The sequence below is a fragment of the Mobula hypostoma genome (genome assembly GCF_963921235.1).
Source record: "Mobula hypostoma chromosome 30 unlocalized genomic scaffold, sMobHyp1.1 SUPER_30_unloc_6, whole genome shotgun sequence".
Lineage (NCBI taxonomy): Eukaryota > Metazoa > Chordata > Chondrichthyes > Myliobatiformes > Myliobatidae > Mobula > Mobula hypostoma.
In genome coordinates this window covers 55,267-71,149 of record NW_026948163.1, presented here as the reverse complement: position 1 = coordinate 71,149, position 15,883 = coordinate 55,267, and the positions used below count along the sequence as shown (strand labels likewise).

General features: G+C 48.1%; 1 protein-coding gene across 2 annotated transcripts in view; it reads right to left on the bottom strand.

Annotated features, from left to right (window-relative positions):
• stx5a (syntaxin 5A) overlaps window positions 1-14,516 on the bottom strand; it is a 54,405-nt gene extending 39,889 nt beyond the window's left edge. Inside the window, exon 1 of one of the 2 annotated variants that reach the window (XM_063039227.1) lies at window positions 14,312-14,516. The gene's annotated coding sequence lies outside the window, so the exon portion shown is untranslated. Of the gene's footprint in view, window positions 1-14,104; window positions 14,194-14,311 lie in introns of those variants that run through there. The other variant, XM_063039229.1, reaches the window with a different exon arrangement.
• Between the last annotated feature and the right edge of the window lie 1,367 nt (window positions 14,517-15,883).

Below are 15,883 nucleotides of genomic sequence, written 5' to 3'. Positions count from 1 at the left end.
GGAATATTCCATCAGGCCCTGGGGACTTATCCGTCCTAATGTATTTTAACAACTCCAACACCTCCTCTCCCTTAATATCAGCATGCTCCAGAACATCAACCTCACTCATATTGTCCTCACCATCATCAAGTTCCCTCTCATTGGTGAATACCAAAGAGAAGAATTCATTGAGGACCTCGCTCACTTCCACAGCCCCCAGGCACATCTTCCCATAATAAATCTGATTCTCATTACATAGTAGGCCCACGACTATGATTTCCACAAAAGAAGCCGAGGTGGACAACAATAGTCTCTTAAGTTCTGGGTTCCTTAGGGTTGTCATAGTCAGGGGTGGTGGGAGTGTTAGTGGAGATGAGCTCCCACTACCTATTAAATGCTCCCAATGGCATGCGTCTCAAATAGCCTCTGACAATCAAATCCAGCTTCTCGCCTTCACATGTAGCTTAGCTACTAAGACTGGTGGAACAGCTTCTACCGATAGAAGGAGCAAAGGTGGGTTACTGTCATCTTAAAACCAGTTGCTTTCGGCATATGGGGCTCGTTCGCCACGGGTGGCAGTTCATCTGGAAGGAAAACTGATCTCAGACCTCCCGCTGCCTTGCGGCTAGACCCCCTCATGGGGAAGGCTTCGGGAGTAAACCCCAAGGAAAAATCCAGAGCTGGAGTCCCTAAGGCAGTCCAAACTGGAGTTCAGTGCTGACTGGCAACTCCTGCAACGCTGCTGGTACCAAACTGTGTTGGTCTTTGCCGATCAGCTGCGTGGAGAGGGGGAGTCTGCTATACGGGCAGCAGCTTGCTCTCTACATCGTATTGCCCTGACTTGCGTATCACGTAAACAGCTAGAATGGAATGTCCACGGTCGGCCCCGAACAACAGAGGACTCCCTCCAGTTTTCAGTGATTTGCACAGACGCTGGAACACATTGTTATCTGATCTCGGAGATTACTCTGCCTCGCCCGCACAGCTACTCAGCAATCACGCAGGTAATGACGTGAACGGTCGCAATTCACCTGTGCAGCACCCTTTTATCTGCACCCATTTCCTCCCTGGCATACATCCACTCGCTCTGTTGCTGTGCTGTTGACTGTGATCGTAAATGGGCCACATCAGTAACACTAATTGGTTTTTTAAAATCTGACTGCACGACAAGAAAAGCTGACTAGCCAATAGCCAGGGTGGCAGGGTCAGCGATCCCGTTTGGCTTTCAATTCCTACTGCTGTCTGTGAGGTGTTTGCAGGTTCTCCCCGTGACCGTGTAGGTATCCTCCCACAGTCCGAAGATGTACCGTCAGGGTTAGCGAGTTGTGGGCATCATCCTGCGCTGGTCACTTTCATTGCTGCTGTTTCACAGAGTTATACCACTGCTTCTTCCATTACGACAGTGTCAGTAACTTTGTACGGTCTTACAGAGACACGCAGCTAGCAGCTGTCAACCTTCAGGCCGTGTCACTCAGGGTCCTGTGTTAATGTAATTTGTGAGTGTACCTGTCTGCATTGTGTGTGACTATACGTGCTGTCTTTTGTACCTCGTTTAGCTGTCTATGAACTAGACTGCTACGTTGGCACCGCAAGCACAGCCACACTTCTGGGCTATGCTCACTGATTTGATTTAACACAAATGACGTATTCCACTGTATGTTTCGATGTACTTGTGACAAATAAAGCTAATCTTCAATCTTTAATTTATTGGGATACAGTGCAGACAGGCCCTATGAACCGCACCTCCCAGCAACCCCCGATTTAACATCAGCATAATCACTGGACAAGTTACAATGACCAGTTAACCTACCAGCCAGTACATCTTCAGACTGTGGAAGGAAACCGAAGCACCCGGAGGAAACCCACACAGTCACAAGGAGAACGTTGCGATGGAAATCGAACCCCGGTCGCTGGTACTGTAAAACATTGTGTTAACCACTACACTACCGTGCGATGGGAATCGAACCCGGGTCACTGGTACTGTAAAACGTTGCAACACACATAAAAGTTGCTGGTGAACGCAGCAGGCCAGGCAGCATCTATAGGAAGAGGCGCAGTCGACGTTTCAGGCCGAGACCCTTCGTCAGGACTAACTGAAGGAAGAGTGAGTAAGGGATTTGAAAGCTGGAGGGGGAGGGGGAGATGCAAAATGATAGGAGAAGACAGGAGGGGGAGGGATAGAGCCGAGAGCTGGACAGGTGATAGGCAAAAGGGGATACGAGAGGATCATGGGACAGGAGGTCCGGGAAGAAAGACGGGGGGGGGGGTGACCCAGAGGATGGGCAAGAGGTATATTCAGAGGGACAGAGGGAGAAAAAGGAGAGAGAGAGAAAGAATGTGTGCATAAAAATGAGTAACAGCTGGGGTACGAGGGGGAGGTGGGGCCTAGCGGAAGTTAGAGAAGTCAATGTTCATGCCATCAGGTTGGAGGCTACCCAGACGGAATATAAGGTGTTGTTCCTCCAACCTGAGTGTGGCTTCATCTTTACAGTAGAGGAGGCCGTGGATAGACATGTCAGAATGGGAATGGGATGTGGAATTAAAATGTGTGGCCACTGGGAGATCCTGCTTTCTCTGGCGGACAGAGCGTAGATGTTCAGCAAAGCGGTCTCCCAGTCTGTGTCGGGTCTCACCAATATATAAAAGGCCACATCGGGAGCACCGGACGCAGTATATCACCCCAGTCGACTCACAGGTGAAGTGATGCCTCACCTGGAAGGACTGTTTGGGGCCCTGAATGGTGGTAAGGGAGGAAGTGTAAGGGCATGTGTAGCACTTGTTCCGCTTACACGGATAAGTGCCAGGAGGGAGATCAGTGGGGAGGGATGGGGGGGATGAATGGACAAGGGAGTTGTGTAGGGAGCGATCCCTGCGGAATGCAGAGAGAGGGGGGGAGGGAAAGATGTGCTTAGTGGTGGGATCCCGTTGGAGGTGGCGGAAGTTACGGAGAATAATATGTTGGACCCGGAGGCTGGTGGGGTGGTAGGTGAGGACCAGGGGAACCCTATTCCTAGTGGGGTGGTGGGAGGATGGAGTGAGAGCAGATGTACGTGAAATGGGGGAGATGCGTTTAAGAGCAGAGTTGATAGTGGAGGAAGGGAAGCCCCTTTCTTTAAAAAATGAAGACATCTCCCTCGTCCTAGAATGAAAAGCCTCATCCTGAGAGCAGATGCGGCGGAGACGGAGGAATTGCGAGAAGGGGATGGCATTTTTGCAAGAGACAGGGTGAGAAGAGGAATAGTCCAGCTAGCTGTGAGAGTCAGTAGGCTTATAGTAGACATCAGTGGATAAGCTGTCTCCAGAGACAGAGACAGAAAGATCTAGAAAGGGAAGGGAGGTGTCGGAAATGGACCAGGTAAACTTGAGGGCAGGGTGAAAGTTGGAGGCAAAGTTAATAAAGTCAACGAGTTCTGCATGCGTGCAGGAAGCAGCGCCAATGCAGTCGTCGATGTAGCGAAGGAAAAGTGGGGGACAGATACCAGAATAGGCACGGAACATAGATTGTTCCACAAACCCAACAAAAAGGCAGGCATAGACAAACAGTCCTTCCAGGTGAGGCATCACTTCACCTGTGAGTCGACTGGGGTGATATACTGCGTCCGGTGCTCCCGATGTGGCCTTTTATATATTGGTGAGACCCGACGCAGACTGGGAGACCGCTTTGCTGAACATCTACGCTCTGTCCGCCAGAGAAAGCAGGATCTCCCAGTGGCCACACATTTTAATTCCACATCCCATTCCCATTCTGACATGTCTATCCACGGCCTCCTCTACTGTAAAGATGAAGCCACACTCAGGTTGGAGGAACAACACCTTATATTCCGTCTGGGTAGCCTCCAACCTGATGGCATGAACATTGACTTCTCTAACTTCCGCTAGGCCCCACCTCCCCCTCGTACCCCAGCTGTTACTCATTTTTATGCACACATTCTTTCTCTCACTCTCCTTTTTCTCCCTCTGTCCCTCTGAATATACCTCTTGCCCATCCTCTGGGTCACCCCCCCCCCCGTCTTTCTTCCCGGACCTCCTGTCCCATGATCCTCTCGTATCCCCTTTTGCCTATCACCTGTCCAGCTCTCGGCTCCATCCCTCCCCCTCCTGTCTTCTCCTATCATTTTGCATCTCCCCCTCCCCCTCCAGCTTTCAAATCCCTTACTCACTCTTCCTTCAGTTAGTCCTGACGAAGGGTCTCGGCCTGAAACGTCGACTGCGCCTCTTCCTATAGATGCTGCCTGGCCTGCTGCGTTCACCAGCAACTTTTATGTGTGTTGCTTGAATTTCCAGCATCTGCAGAATTCCTGTTGTTTGCTGTAAAACGTTGTGTTAACCACTACACTACCGTGGAATGGGAATCGAACCCGGGTCACTGGTACTGTAAAACGTTGTGCTAACCACTACACTACTGTGTCCTTGAGCACCCCTCAGGATGAACACACAGAGTTTCCACACGGATGAATCTTAAAAGTCAGTTCCATTCCTGTACTGAGTGTAACTCCACCACACAGCGGGGGACGGATAATTGTCCCTTACTAGTTTTCTAGGCAATCACGGGAAACAAATTATCGAGCTATTTGTTGCATGGCTTGACAAGCAACAGAGAGAAGGTGGTTGAAACTCTGAACTAAAATGAGATGTGCTGCAAATACTCAGCAGTTCAGTCAGCATCTGTGGAGAGTGAATCTACAGTGTTCCAGACCGATCATCATCATCGTCATGTGCCGTGTTGTATGACATGAGCGATCAGACTGTTCCAGACCGATCATCATCGTCATGTGCCGTGTTGTATGACATGAGCGATCAGTTACTGTTCCAGACCGATCATCATTGTCATGTGCCGTGTTGTATGACATGAGCGATCAGTTACTGTTCCAGACTGATCATCATCATCGTCGTGTGCCGTGTTGTATGACATGAGCGATCAGAGTTACTGTTCCAGACCGATCATCGTCGTCATGTGTCGGGTTGTATGACGTGAGCGATCACGGTCTTCCATCTGTCGTTCATCTGAGTTGTAATGAGTCCTTCAAAATTGATCCCCTCTATTCACCATGCGAATGGTCACAACATCATTTTATCGAGAAAATTATATCACTCATTTCCTCCTTCAGGCAGATCCAGAAAATATATTCATATTTATTTAAATGTGGCAGGTGGAAGTTTGCTGTTAGCAAATTACAGAAATAACTGTATTTAAAGTACTCCAGTGGCCTTTTGGGACATTGAGGTCAGCAATACAACAAATTCTTTCTACAGTTCTGTGCAAAGGACTTAGGCACATAAATATATCGCTCGGTTGCCTGGGACTTTTGCACAGACCTGTATTTGTCAACGTGGAGCGGAGAGCCAGTTTGTAAATCTGGTGGGAACAAATGATGTTGGGAATGGTGAGGGTGGATTGCTGCGAGGAGGGGGGGCAGGGGGCAGAAAGGAGTGTCAGGGGTGGGTACAGACACACCCAGCCCTGAGACACCAGGCAAGGTCATTTGATTCCAAATAATTGGTTTATTGATCATTACAGAATGTCTCTCTGGTACTTCCCGCTCCCTCCCCTCTCCCTTCCCCTTTTCCCAACCATGATTCCCCTCTCCCTGCCCCCTTCCCACTCTCAGTCCACAACAGAGACCCAGATCAGAATCAGGTTTATCATCACTCACACGTCATGAAATTTGTTTTTTTTGTGACAGCAGTACAGTGCAATACATAAAATTACTACAGTACTGTGCAAAACACGAGGAAATCTGCAGATGCTGGAAATTCAAGCAACACACACAAAATGCTGGTGGAACGCAGCAGGCCAGATGGCATCCATTGGAAGAAGCACAGTCGACGTTTCGGGCCGAGACCCTTTGCCCTGACATTTTAATGTGCTCAAGAGCAATCTAACCCTTCCCACCCACATAACCCTCCATTTTTCCATTATCCATGTGCCTATCTCAGAATCTCTTAAATGTACCTAACCATGTTGGGGAAAAGGGGAAGGGAGAGGGGAGGGAGCGGGAAGCACCAGAGAGACATTCTGTAATGATCAATAAACCAATTGTTTGGAATCAAATGACCTTGCCTGGTGTCTCAGGGCTGGGTGTGTCTGTACCCACCCCTGACACTCCTTCTCTGCCTCCTGTCCCACACCCTCACCACCCACCCATTCCCCCCCTGCGCGCGGCTCTCCACGCTCACCACTCCCAACATCCTCTGCTCCCAACAGATTTCCAAAATCATTCACTGTGGGCCTTCAGGTTCCTGATTTCCACCCCAATGATACCCATGAGAAGCAGCGTGTTCCGGTTGGAGACCAGAAGAGGGTTTGTACTGAGACACTGCCTCTTGATGGTGGGGAGGAACGTGGCTGTGATGGAGCTGGCTGAGTCGACAAAGTGAATTAGACTTTTCCCACGCATCGGCAGGAGAAGTTTCCCCCTCCACAGTTCATCGCCAAAGTCCCAACACCTCAGCATAGGTCAGGATGGGAACTGCCTCAACTCTAACCACATCATTGATCTGTATCACAACATTTCAATATTAGGGAGCGCTCTTAGCTCTCATAGCCAAATGGCAAACGCAGCTCCCAAAACATGCAGAGCAGAATTCCAAAACAGCAACAACCTAATCTGTATTCTGAGGCGTAATTTATTCTGGATCATTTTGCCTAGTATAGAGTCATAGAGCACAACAGCAGAAAGACAGTGCTGGCAGGGCGAGGATAGCGGAAATCAGATCTTTGGTGATGTGCACCAAGAGAGCAAATTCGTAAAGTAACTTTGAAGGTGAGTTCCTGGTTGCAATATCCCTTAAAAAGTGCAGATCAGTGAGATTCCCTGATTTCTTCATCACTATCCATCAGTATCAGCGTAATCTGATAATCTCAGCCAGTCCGCATATCGGCCGCTGTTCACTGTGACGGTTTCTTCAGCATAATCTGACAATCACGGCCAGTCCGCATATCGGCCGTTGACTGTTACTTCAGCATATCACTGTGACGGTTACTTCAGCACTGTAGAGTGCGCCAGGGTCCCGAGATTATGAACTACACTACATCTGTGCAGACTCTCTTCCCATAGGGTCGAGGAAGCTGATTATCACAGGACAAAGGAAACCAGGCAGACCTGAAAATCCTTACTGAGAATTCTCAATAGATGCACCCTCAGCCCCCGCTATACAAGGTCAAACTGAAGTTTATTATCAGAGTATTGGTGGCAGGGTGGAGATACATCTCTATCAAAGGAGGTGTAAGGTGCTCCTTCCTACTGCTAGCCCAGAGGTCACCCGTGGGCAAGGAGTAGAACCTACTTTTGAAAGACTTTGAGAGTTATTTTTACCCTGCCCATGGCCTGTTCTTTATCTAATTACAGTATTGCTTTGTACTGTTGTAACTATACGTTATAATGATGTGGTTTTTCTCAGTTTTTTTAGTCTTGGTTTATCTTGTGTTTCTGTGATATCATTCTGGAGGAACATTGTACCATTTCTTAATGCATGCATTACTAAATGACAATAAAAGAGGACTGCGTCCTCATAGTCTACAAATCTAAATCTTAGCTAAGCCTCCCCACCCGATCAGGGTCATGTGAAGCCGTGGGAGCAGGTGGTGGATGGTCGTATGAGCAGCCGGTGCACATCACAAGTCCTTGTTATGTGACCGCTGACTCCAGGCAGAAAATCTCTGACGAGTATTGATAATGGCTGGGGTCACCCCGTCCCTAGATTAAGATCGATTCTTGACCTCACAATCTACCTTGTTATGGCCCTTGCACCCGGTAATCTGCATGCGTTACACCTTCTGTGTAACTGTAACACTCTATTCTGCATTCAGTTATTGCTTCTCCCTTGCACTACCTTGAAGTACTGGTGTGAGGAGATGACCTTGATAGTTGGAATGCAAAACCAAGTTTTTCACCGTACCTCAGTATATTTGATAATAACACAACAGGAATTCACTGTACCTCAGTATATTTGATAATAATAACACAACAGTAATAAACATGAGAAATCCTGCTGATCCTGGAGATCCAAAACAGACACAAAAATGCTGGAGGAACTCAGCAGACCAAACAGCAACGACAGGAAAGACATTTCGGGCGAAGACCTTTCTTCCTAATAATTGCAAGACTGGTTGCTAAGAGACAGGAAAAGTCATGGGGGGGGGCGTTTACATTTTAAACTACATTTCCCTGATGGGAAGCCAACATAGCTGTCAGCTTGGGATGAGGTGTGAAAGGAACTTGATGTGGTGTGTGATATAAACGGCAGTTTTGTCCTCCCAGTTCAGAATTGATTTACTCACAACCAGTACACACCCTCATTCTTTAGAAGGTATGCACAAGAAACTAAATCAATCGCCTACGGAGTTAACTCTGACTAGATTAACCCTAGCATTTTTCATGCCTACCAGATGACGACAATTCAGACGAGTTAATGACACTTTCACTTTCAAATCTCTAAACTAATTCACCAGAAACCTGCACCCTGTACTCACAGATTCTCTGTCACTTCGTCTATGTGAGGACTTCAGCGACCTATACTCACTAGTTCTGAAAGACTCAGAATTGCAGACGACTCTGGGCATAGTGTGGTTCGTTTAGTAACTGTGCTGGGTTGACATGCTGTGTAGTGGTTAGCACTGCAATTTACAGTGCAGACGACCCAGGTTCAATTCCCAACACTGCCTGTAAGGGATTACACGTTTCCCCCTTGACCATGTGGGTTTCCTCCGACAGTCTAAAGATGTACCGGTTGGTAGGTTGGGGTGGGGCTCGGGTTAACTCAGGGGATTGCCGGCGGGGGGGGCGGGGGGTGCAGCTTGAATTCCACGATGTCCTTCAATGAATAAATGCACTGATGATGTTGCTGCTGGGTAACGAAACATCTGCAAGCTAACAAGCCGGCTCGGCGAGCCACTCAACAACAACAGCTATGCTGCAATATCCGTATGTTTAACTGGGAAACGAGCACTCAGCAATGGCCTGTTTCCGTTGCCCAATACGTTTGTATCACTTCCCTTCCCTTTGACCCTGGGATGAATGAAAGCCTCGCACCCCAAGCACAGCAGCTGTCACGGCCACAAGGTGCCTGCATCTGAGATTGCCTGTCGAAGCAGAACACCAACAGCACACAGCACTTCCCCTTTTCACAGCCTGTAACACTGGACACTAGAAGGCCACGCACATCCATCCTGGACACGGCTCTGAACGGTTCCCCTCGTAGAATGAGGAAAGATTTCATAGAGGTATATAAAATAATGAGGGGTATTGAGAGGGTAAATGCAAGCAGGCTTTTCCCATTGAGACCACAACTAGAGGTCATAGGTTAAGTGTGAAAGGTTAATTATACTTCTCTCAAGAGCATGGTTCGAGTATTTCCGCTGGAAGTAGTGGATGACTGAAGAAATTTGGATGGAAGGGGTATGGAGGGCTATGGTCCGGATGGGATGAGCCAGAATAACAGTTTGGCACAGACTGGAAGGGCTGGGAGAGTCTTGGACCAGAAGGCATAGGAAACATAATAGGACGTTTCTTTGGAACAGAGAAGAGGAGCATTTCTTTTGCCAGAGGGTGGTGAATCTGTGGCATTCATTGCTCCAAATCAGCCATGATTGAATGGTGGGGTAGGCTTGATGGGCAGAATGGCCTAATTCTGCTCCAACGTTTATGGTCCTCAGTCTCAAACATACCTGGGAGTTTTTACTGTGGGTTAAATGCTCCATCCAGGGAACAGTCTGTCTGCCTGAGTTGCCAATAAGACTCTGCAACTCCACACAGTTACACAGCTATGTCTGTTCCCAACTGTTCAAAGCACAGATCCCATATGTAAATCCCAAAGTGAAAAGGCCAGTGTGGTCACATCTGCCTCCATCCGTACCAAATAATTAGGCAGAAAACCAGTTCAGCATACCCAGTCTGATAAAGCAGTACACATTTGCCTGAAAGTCCCACCAAACGCTGAAAGAGCAAACCTGCAAAAATGACTCTATTCACATCCCCAACCACTTCACTACATAAGGAATACTTTGAATGCAGCCAAACTGCGCACAGTCTTATTGTACAAACTGCTGTGGCTGTGTTTCAGAAGGAAGAGAAAACACTTTTCCTCTTACATTCTACCGAATGTGCAGATGAGAGTTAAAATCTCTACCTTCCACCGGGTTATCAGACCAGATTGCTCACTGACCACTTTGATCAGCGTCCTCCTGTACCTAACAAAATGGCCACCAAGTGTATGTTCATGGGCTTCTGCTGCTGTAGCCCGTCCACTTCAGGGTTCAACGTCTTGTGTGTTCAGAGACGTTTTTCTGCACACTGCTGTTGTAACGTGTGGTTATTTGAGTTACTGTCAGTTTGATCCAGTCTGGCCATTCTCCTCTGACCTCTCTCATTAACAGGGCATTTTCACCCACAGAACAGCCGCTCACTGGATGTTTTATTTTGTTTTTCACACCATTCTCTGTAAACTCTGCATGACAATTCCAGGAGATCAGCAGTTTCTGAGCTACTCAAACATGGCCCCACCAATCATTCTGGGGTCAGAGTCACTTTCGTCACATTTCTTCCCGATTCTGATGTTTGCTCTGAACAACAACTGTTTCAATGGTACTGTGATGTTTTCTATTCGGTGTTTTTGGCCCTTTGCGCGATTCTGTCAGCTTGAACCAGTCTGTCCATTCTTGTCTGACCTCTCTCATTAACGAGGCGTTTTCACCCACAGAACTGCTGCTCACTGGATGTCTTCTGTTTTTCACACCATTCTCTGTAGACTCTAGAGACTGTTGTGTGTGTGTGTGTGTGTGTGTGTGTGTGTGTGTGTGTGAGAGAGAAGATCCCAGGAGATCAGCAGTTTCTGAGATACTGAAACCACCCCATCTGGCACCATGATCAAAGTCAGTCAGATCACATTTCCTCCCCATTCTGGTGTTCGGTTTGAACAACAACTGAACCTCTTGACCACGTCTGCATGCCGATTAGATATCTGCATTAACAAGCAGGTGCACCTAATGACTGTGGACACTCAACCCCCACGTAGATTCTCAAACTTTCAGCTCCCTGGCTGCAAGGCAAGGGAGCTGTACCACACATTTAGCAACAATAACATCAAGCTGACATTGAAGTGCTGCCTTGAAGAAAACACCCAGTACTTTGAAACCAAGCATGACGCAAATTCATGGAAATATCCAGTGCAAGGTTCGCTCGAGCTTGAAGATTAGCAGGTGATACCATGCAATGAGTCTGTCTATTAATAACTGTGAAGAAACAGTAATATTTAAATAGACAATTTCTACAGCTTGAAGTCCCTCCCCATTAACTTTGTAACCAGCTAATTATACTGTACAACATGCTAACAGGGAAATGCAGACCCATTTCAAGTTCCCACAACCAGATGTGCTGATTATAAATAATTTCTGCTCATGAGTTATGGAAAACTCCCTTGCATTTTATCCCCTAATTCTACAGAACCTTTTACAATTGTCAAAGGTAAAAGTACAGGCAACACACACAAAATGCTGGTGAAACGCAGCAGGCCAGGCAGCATTTATAGGAAAAGTATAAATCACCATATTTATCAACCAACAGATTCATTCTCTTGCAGGCATACTCAGTAAATCCTATAACCATAATAGAATCAACAAAAGCTGCACCCAACAGGACAGACAACCAGTGCGCAAAAGACAACCAACTGTGCAAATACAAAAGGAAAAAAACTAAGTAATAAAAATAAATAAATAAGCAATAAATATTGAGAACATGAGATGAAGAGTCCTTGAGTCCATAGGTTGTGGGAGCATTTCAGTGATGGGGCAAGTGAAGTTATCCTCACTGGTTCAGGAGCCTGATGGTTGAGGGTAATAACTGTTCCTGAACCTGGTGGTGTGGGACCTGAGGCTCCTGTACCTCCTTCCCGATGGAATCAGTTCAGAGTTGAGGTTATCCTCACTGGTTCAGGAGCCTGATGGTTGAGGGTAATAACTGTTCCTGAACCTGGTGGTGTGGGACCTGAGGCTCCTGTACCTTCTACCTGATGGCAGCGGCGAGATGAGAGCATGTCCTGGGTGGTGGGAGTCCCTGATGTTCGCTGCTGCTTTCCAACCTCAGTGCCCTTTGTAGTCATCAGTGAAGGCAACAGATGAAGGCACAAGCACAAGGTGGGGGCAGAATTAAACCATTCGGCCCATTAAACCCTGGTTTCGGATCTCATCCAGCACCATACGACAGGAGCACAATGCTGTACGTGTGCTCTTGCCCTGAACGCAGGGACCAATGTACCTCCGGAGGGCACGGAAGGGGGGAAAGGAAAGGAGGCTCATCCCTCCCCCCTTTGTCCTGACTCAAGCACCATCATTAAAAACAGATGATCCATGTAATATCGCTGTGCATGGGATGGCTGGCAAACTGCAATCAGCAATCTACTTCATAGTAAGTTGCTGGGTATAAGACATGGGTATAAGCAAGTCAGCCCATCGAGTCTACTCCACCATTCGATCTTAACCCCATTCTCCTGTCTTCTCTCCATAACCTTTGAAGTCCTGATGAATCAAAAACCAACCAGCCTCCACTTAAAATACACCAGCTGTTTGTGGCAATGAATTCCACAGATTCATCACCCTCTGGCTAAAGAAATTCCTCCTCATCTCTCTTCTAATTGGACGTCCCTCTATTCTGAGGTTGCGTCCTCTGGTCCTAGACTCCCCCACTATAGGAAACATCCTCTCCACATCCACTCTATCTGTGTCCGCTGGTCCTAGACTCCCCAGCTATAGGAAACATCCTCTCCACATCCACTCTATCGGTGTCCTCTGGACCTAGACTCCCCCACTACAGGAAACATCCTCTCCACATCCACTCTATCTGTGTCCTCTGGTCCTAGACTCCCCAGCTATAGGAAACATCCTCTCCACATCCGCTCTATCTGTGTCCTCTGGTCCTAGACTCCCCCACTACAGGAAACACCCTCTCCACATCCACTCTGTGTCCTCTGGTCCTAGACTCCCCAGCTATAGGAAACATCCTCTCCACATCCACTCTATCGGTGTCCTCTGGACCTAGACTCCCCCACTACAGGAAACATCCTCTCCACATCCACTCTATCTGTGTCCTCTGATCCTAGACTCCCCCACTATAGGAAACATCCTCTCCACATCCACTCTATCTGTGCCCTCTGGTCCTAGACACTCCCACTATAGGAAACATCCTCTCCACATCCACTCTATCTGTGTCCTCTGGTCCTAGACTCCCCCACTATAGGAAACATCCTCTCCACATCCACTCTATCTGTGTCCTCTGGTCCTAGACTCCCCAGCTATAGGAAACATCCTCTCCACATCCACTCTATCGGTGTCCTCTGGACCTAGACTCCCCCACTACAGGAAACATCCTCTCCACATCCACTCTATCTGTGTCCTCTGATCCTAGACTCCCCCACTATAGGAAACATCCTCTCCACATCCACTCTATCTGTGCCCTCTGGTCCTAGACACTCCCACTATAGGAAACATCCTCTCCACATCCACTCTATCTGTGTCCTCTGGTCCTAGACTCCCCCACTATAGGAAACATCCTCTCCACATCCACTCTATCTGTGTCCTCTGGTCCTAGACTCCCCAGCTATAGGAAACATCCTCTCCACATCCACTCTATCGGTGTCCTCTGGACCTAGACTCCCCCACTACAGGAAACATCCTCTCCACATCCACTCTATCTGTGCCCTCTGGTCCTAGACACTCCCACTATAGGAAACATCGTCTCCACATCCACTCTATCTGTGTCCTCTGGTCCTAGACTCCCCCACTATAGGAAACATCCTCTCCACATCCACTCTATCTGTCCTCTGGTCCCATTCTCCCCCACCGTAGGAAACATCCTCTCCACATCCACTCTGTCTGTGGATTCTGGAATCATGCTGGGTCAGAGAGACTGTGTTGCTCGGATTTCCAGCAACCGCAGATTTTGTCCAGCCCGTTCCATGTCAAGCCTCAGCCCAAAGCCAGTGGCTACAGATGACACAACCGCAGCCTGACACCGGAAAAAACAGGCACGGTAACTGAGAGCCGGCGGGGACGGAGCAGGTCGCCCCCTGCGGCGCGGGGAGGGGGGAAAGGAAAGGAGAGGCAAAGAGATTAAATACATTAAAACTGACTCACAGGGTTTGACTGGTAGCGTCGGGGCGACATAACGTTGTCGAGTGACGGCCACCTCACCAGCCTTCTCGCCCTTTGATTGGACGCTTCAGAGCATGACCACACAGCTATTGGACGAGCCGAGCGTCCATCACCTGCCCCGCTCCCTCCGTCCCTCCCACCTCCCTTTAACGGCCCCCCCGGTTTAACGTCGGGACGAGGAAGACTCACCACCCCGGGCTCGGAGTCTTTCCGATGGCTGACCGGCCGCCCCCACCAGCTCGACGGCGTCGCTTCGTTGGCGACTGAACGGAAGGTTCGCCGGCCTCCGGTCTCTCTCAGCGTCGATGGCGGCACCAGACACGTCTTCCCGATCCCCCTCCCCCCGCGCTCGAGCGGAGACCTGCTGCCGTCAGCCGAACCCACGTGACTGCCACGTCGCCCGACGCATGCGCGTCTCCCGCTGAACCCCCGCAGCGTCCGCCCGCCCCCTGTCGTGAGAGAGGCGGGGCCACGATTTAAAGGGATCCTGTCCTTAGAAGCTGGTTTAATATCAAAGTTCAAATTAAATTTATTATCAAAGTGCATGATTATATATACAACTCTATTTATATACACCCCTGATATTCATTTTCTTGCGAGAATACTCAATTAATCCATATTAGAATAATATTCATAACAGGTTTAATGACAGACCACACCAACTTGGGCGCTGAACCAGTTTGCAACAAACGACAAAAACTGCGCAAACACAAAACGAAGGAAATAATAATAGATACAATAAAGCAATAAATTAATAAGCAATAAATACGGAGAACCTGAGATGAAGAGTCTCCCTAGAGCGAGGGGTTTAGATGGGCTGGAGTTTGCTAGGTGTGTTCAGGAAGGTTTCTTGACAGAATATGTAGATAAGCCTACAAGAGGAGAGACTGAACTTGATTTGGTATTGCGAAATGACCCTGGTCAGGTGTCAGATCTAAGTGGTAGAGCATTTTGGAGATAGTGATCATAATTCTATCTCCTTTACAATAGCATTGGAGATAGACAAGTTAGAAAAGGGTTTAATTGGAGTAAGGGGAATTATGAGGCTATCAGGCAGGAAATTGGAAGCTTAAATTGGAAACAGATGTTCTCAGGGAAAAGTACGGAAGAAATGTGGCAGATGTTCAGGGGATACTTGTGTGGAGTTCTGCATAGGTGCATTCCAATGAGATAGGGAAAGTTATGGTAGGGTACAGGAACCATGGTGTACAAAAGCTGTAATAAATCTAGTCAAGAAGAAAAGCTTACAAAAGGTTCAGAGGGCTAGGTAATGTCAGAGAGCTAGAAGATTATAAGGCTAATAGGAAGGAGCTTAAGAAGGAAATTAGGAGAGCCAGAAGGGGCCATGAGAAGGCCTTGGTGGACAGGATTAAGGAAAACCCCAAGGCATTCTACAAGTATGTGAAGAGCAAGAGGATAAGACGTGAAAGAACAGGACCTGTCAAGTGTGACAGTGGGAAAGTGTGTATGGAATTGGAGGAAATAGCAGAGGTACTTAATGAATACTTTACTTCAGTATTCACTACGGAAAAGGATCTTGGTGATTGTAGGGATGACTTGCAGTGGACTGAAAAACTTGAGCATTTAGATATTAAGAAAGAGGATATGCTGGAGCTTTTGGAAAGCATCAAGTTGGATAAGTCACTGGGACCGGATGGGATGTACCCCAGGCTACTGTGGGAGGCGAGGGAGGAGATTGCTGAGCCTCTGGCAATGATCTTTGCATCATCAATGGGGATGGGAGAGGTTCCAGAGGATTGG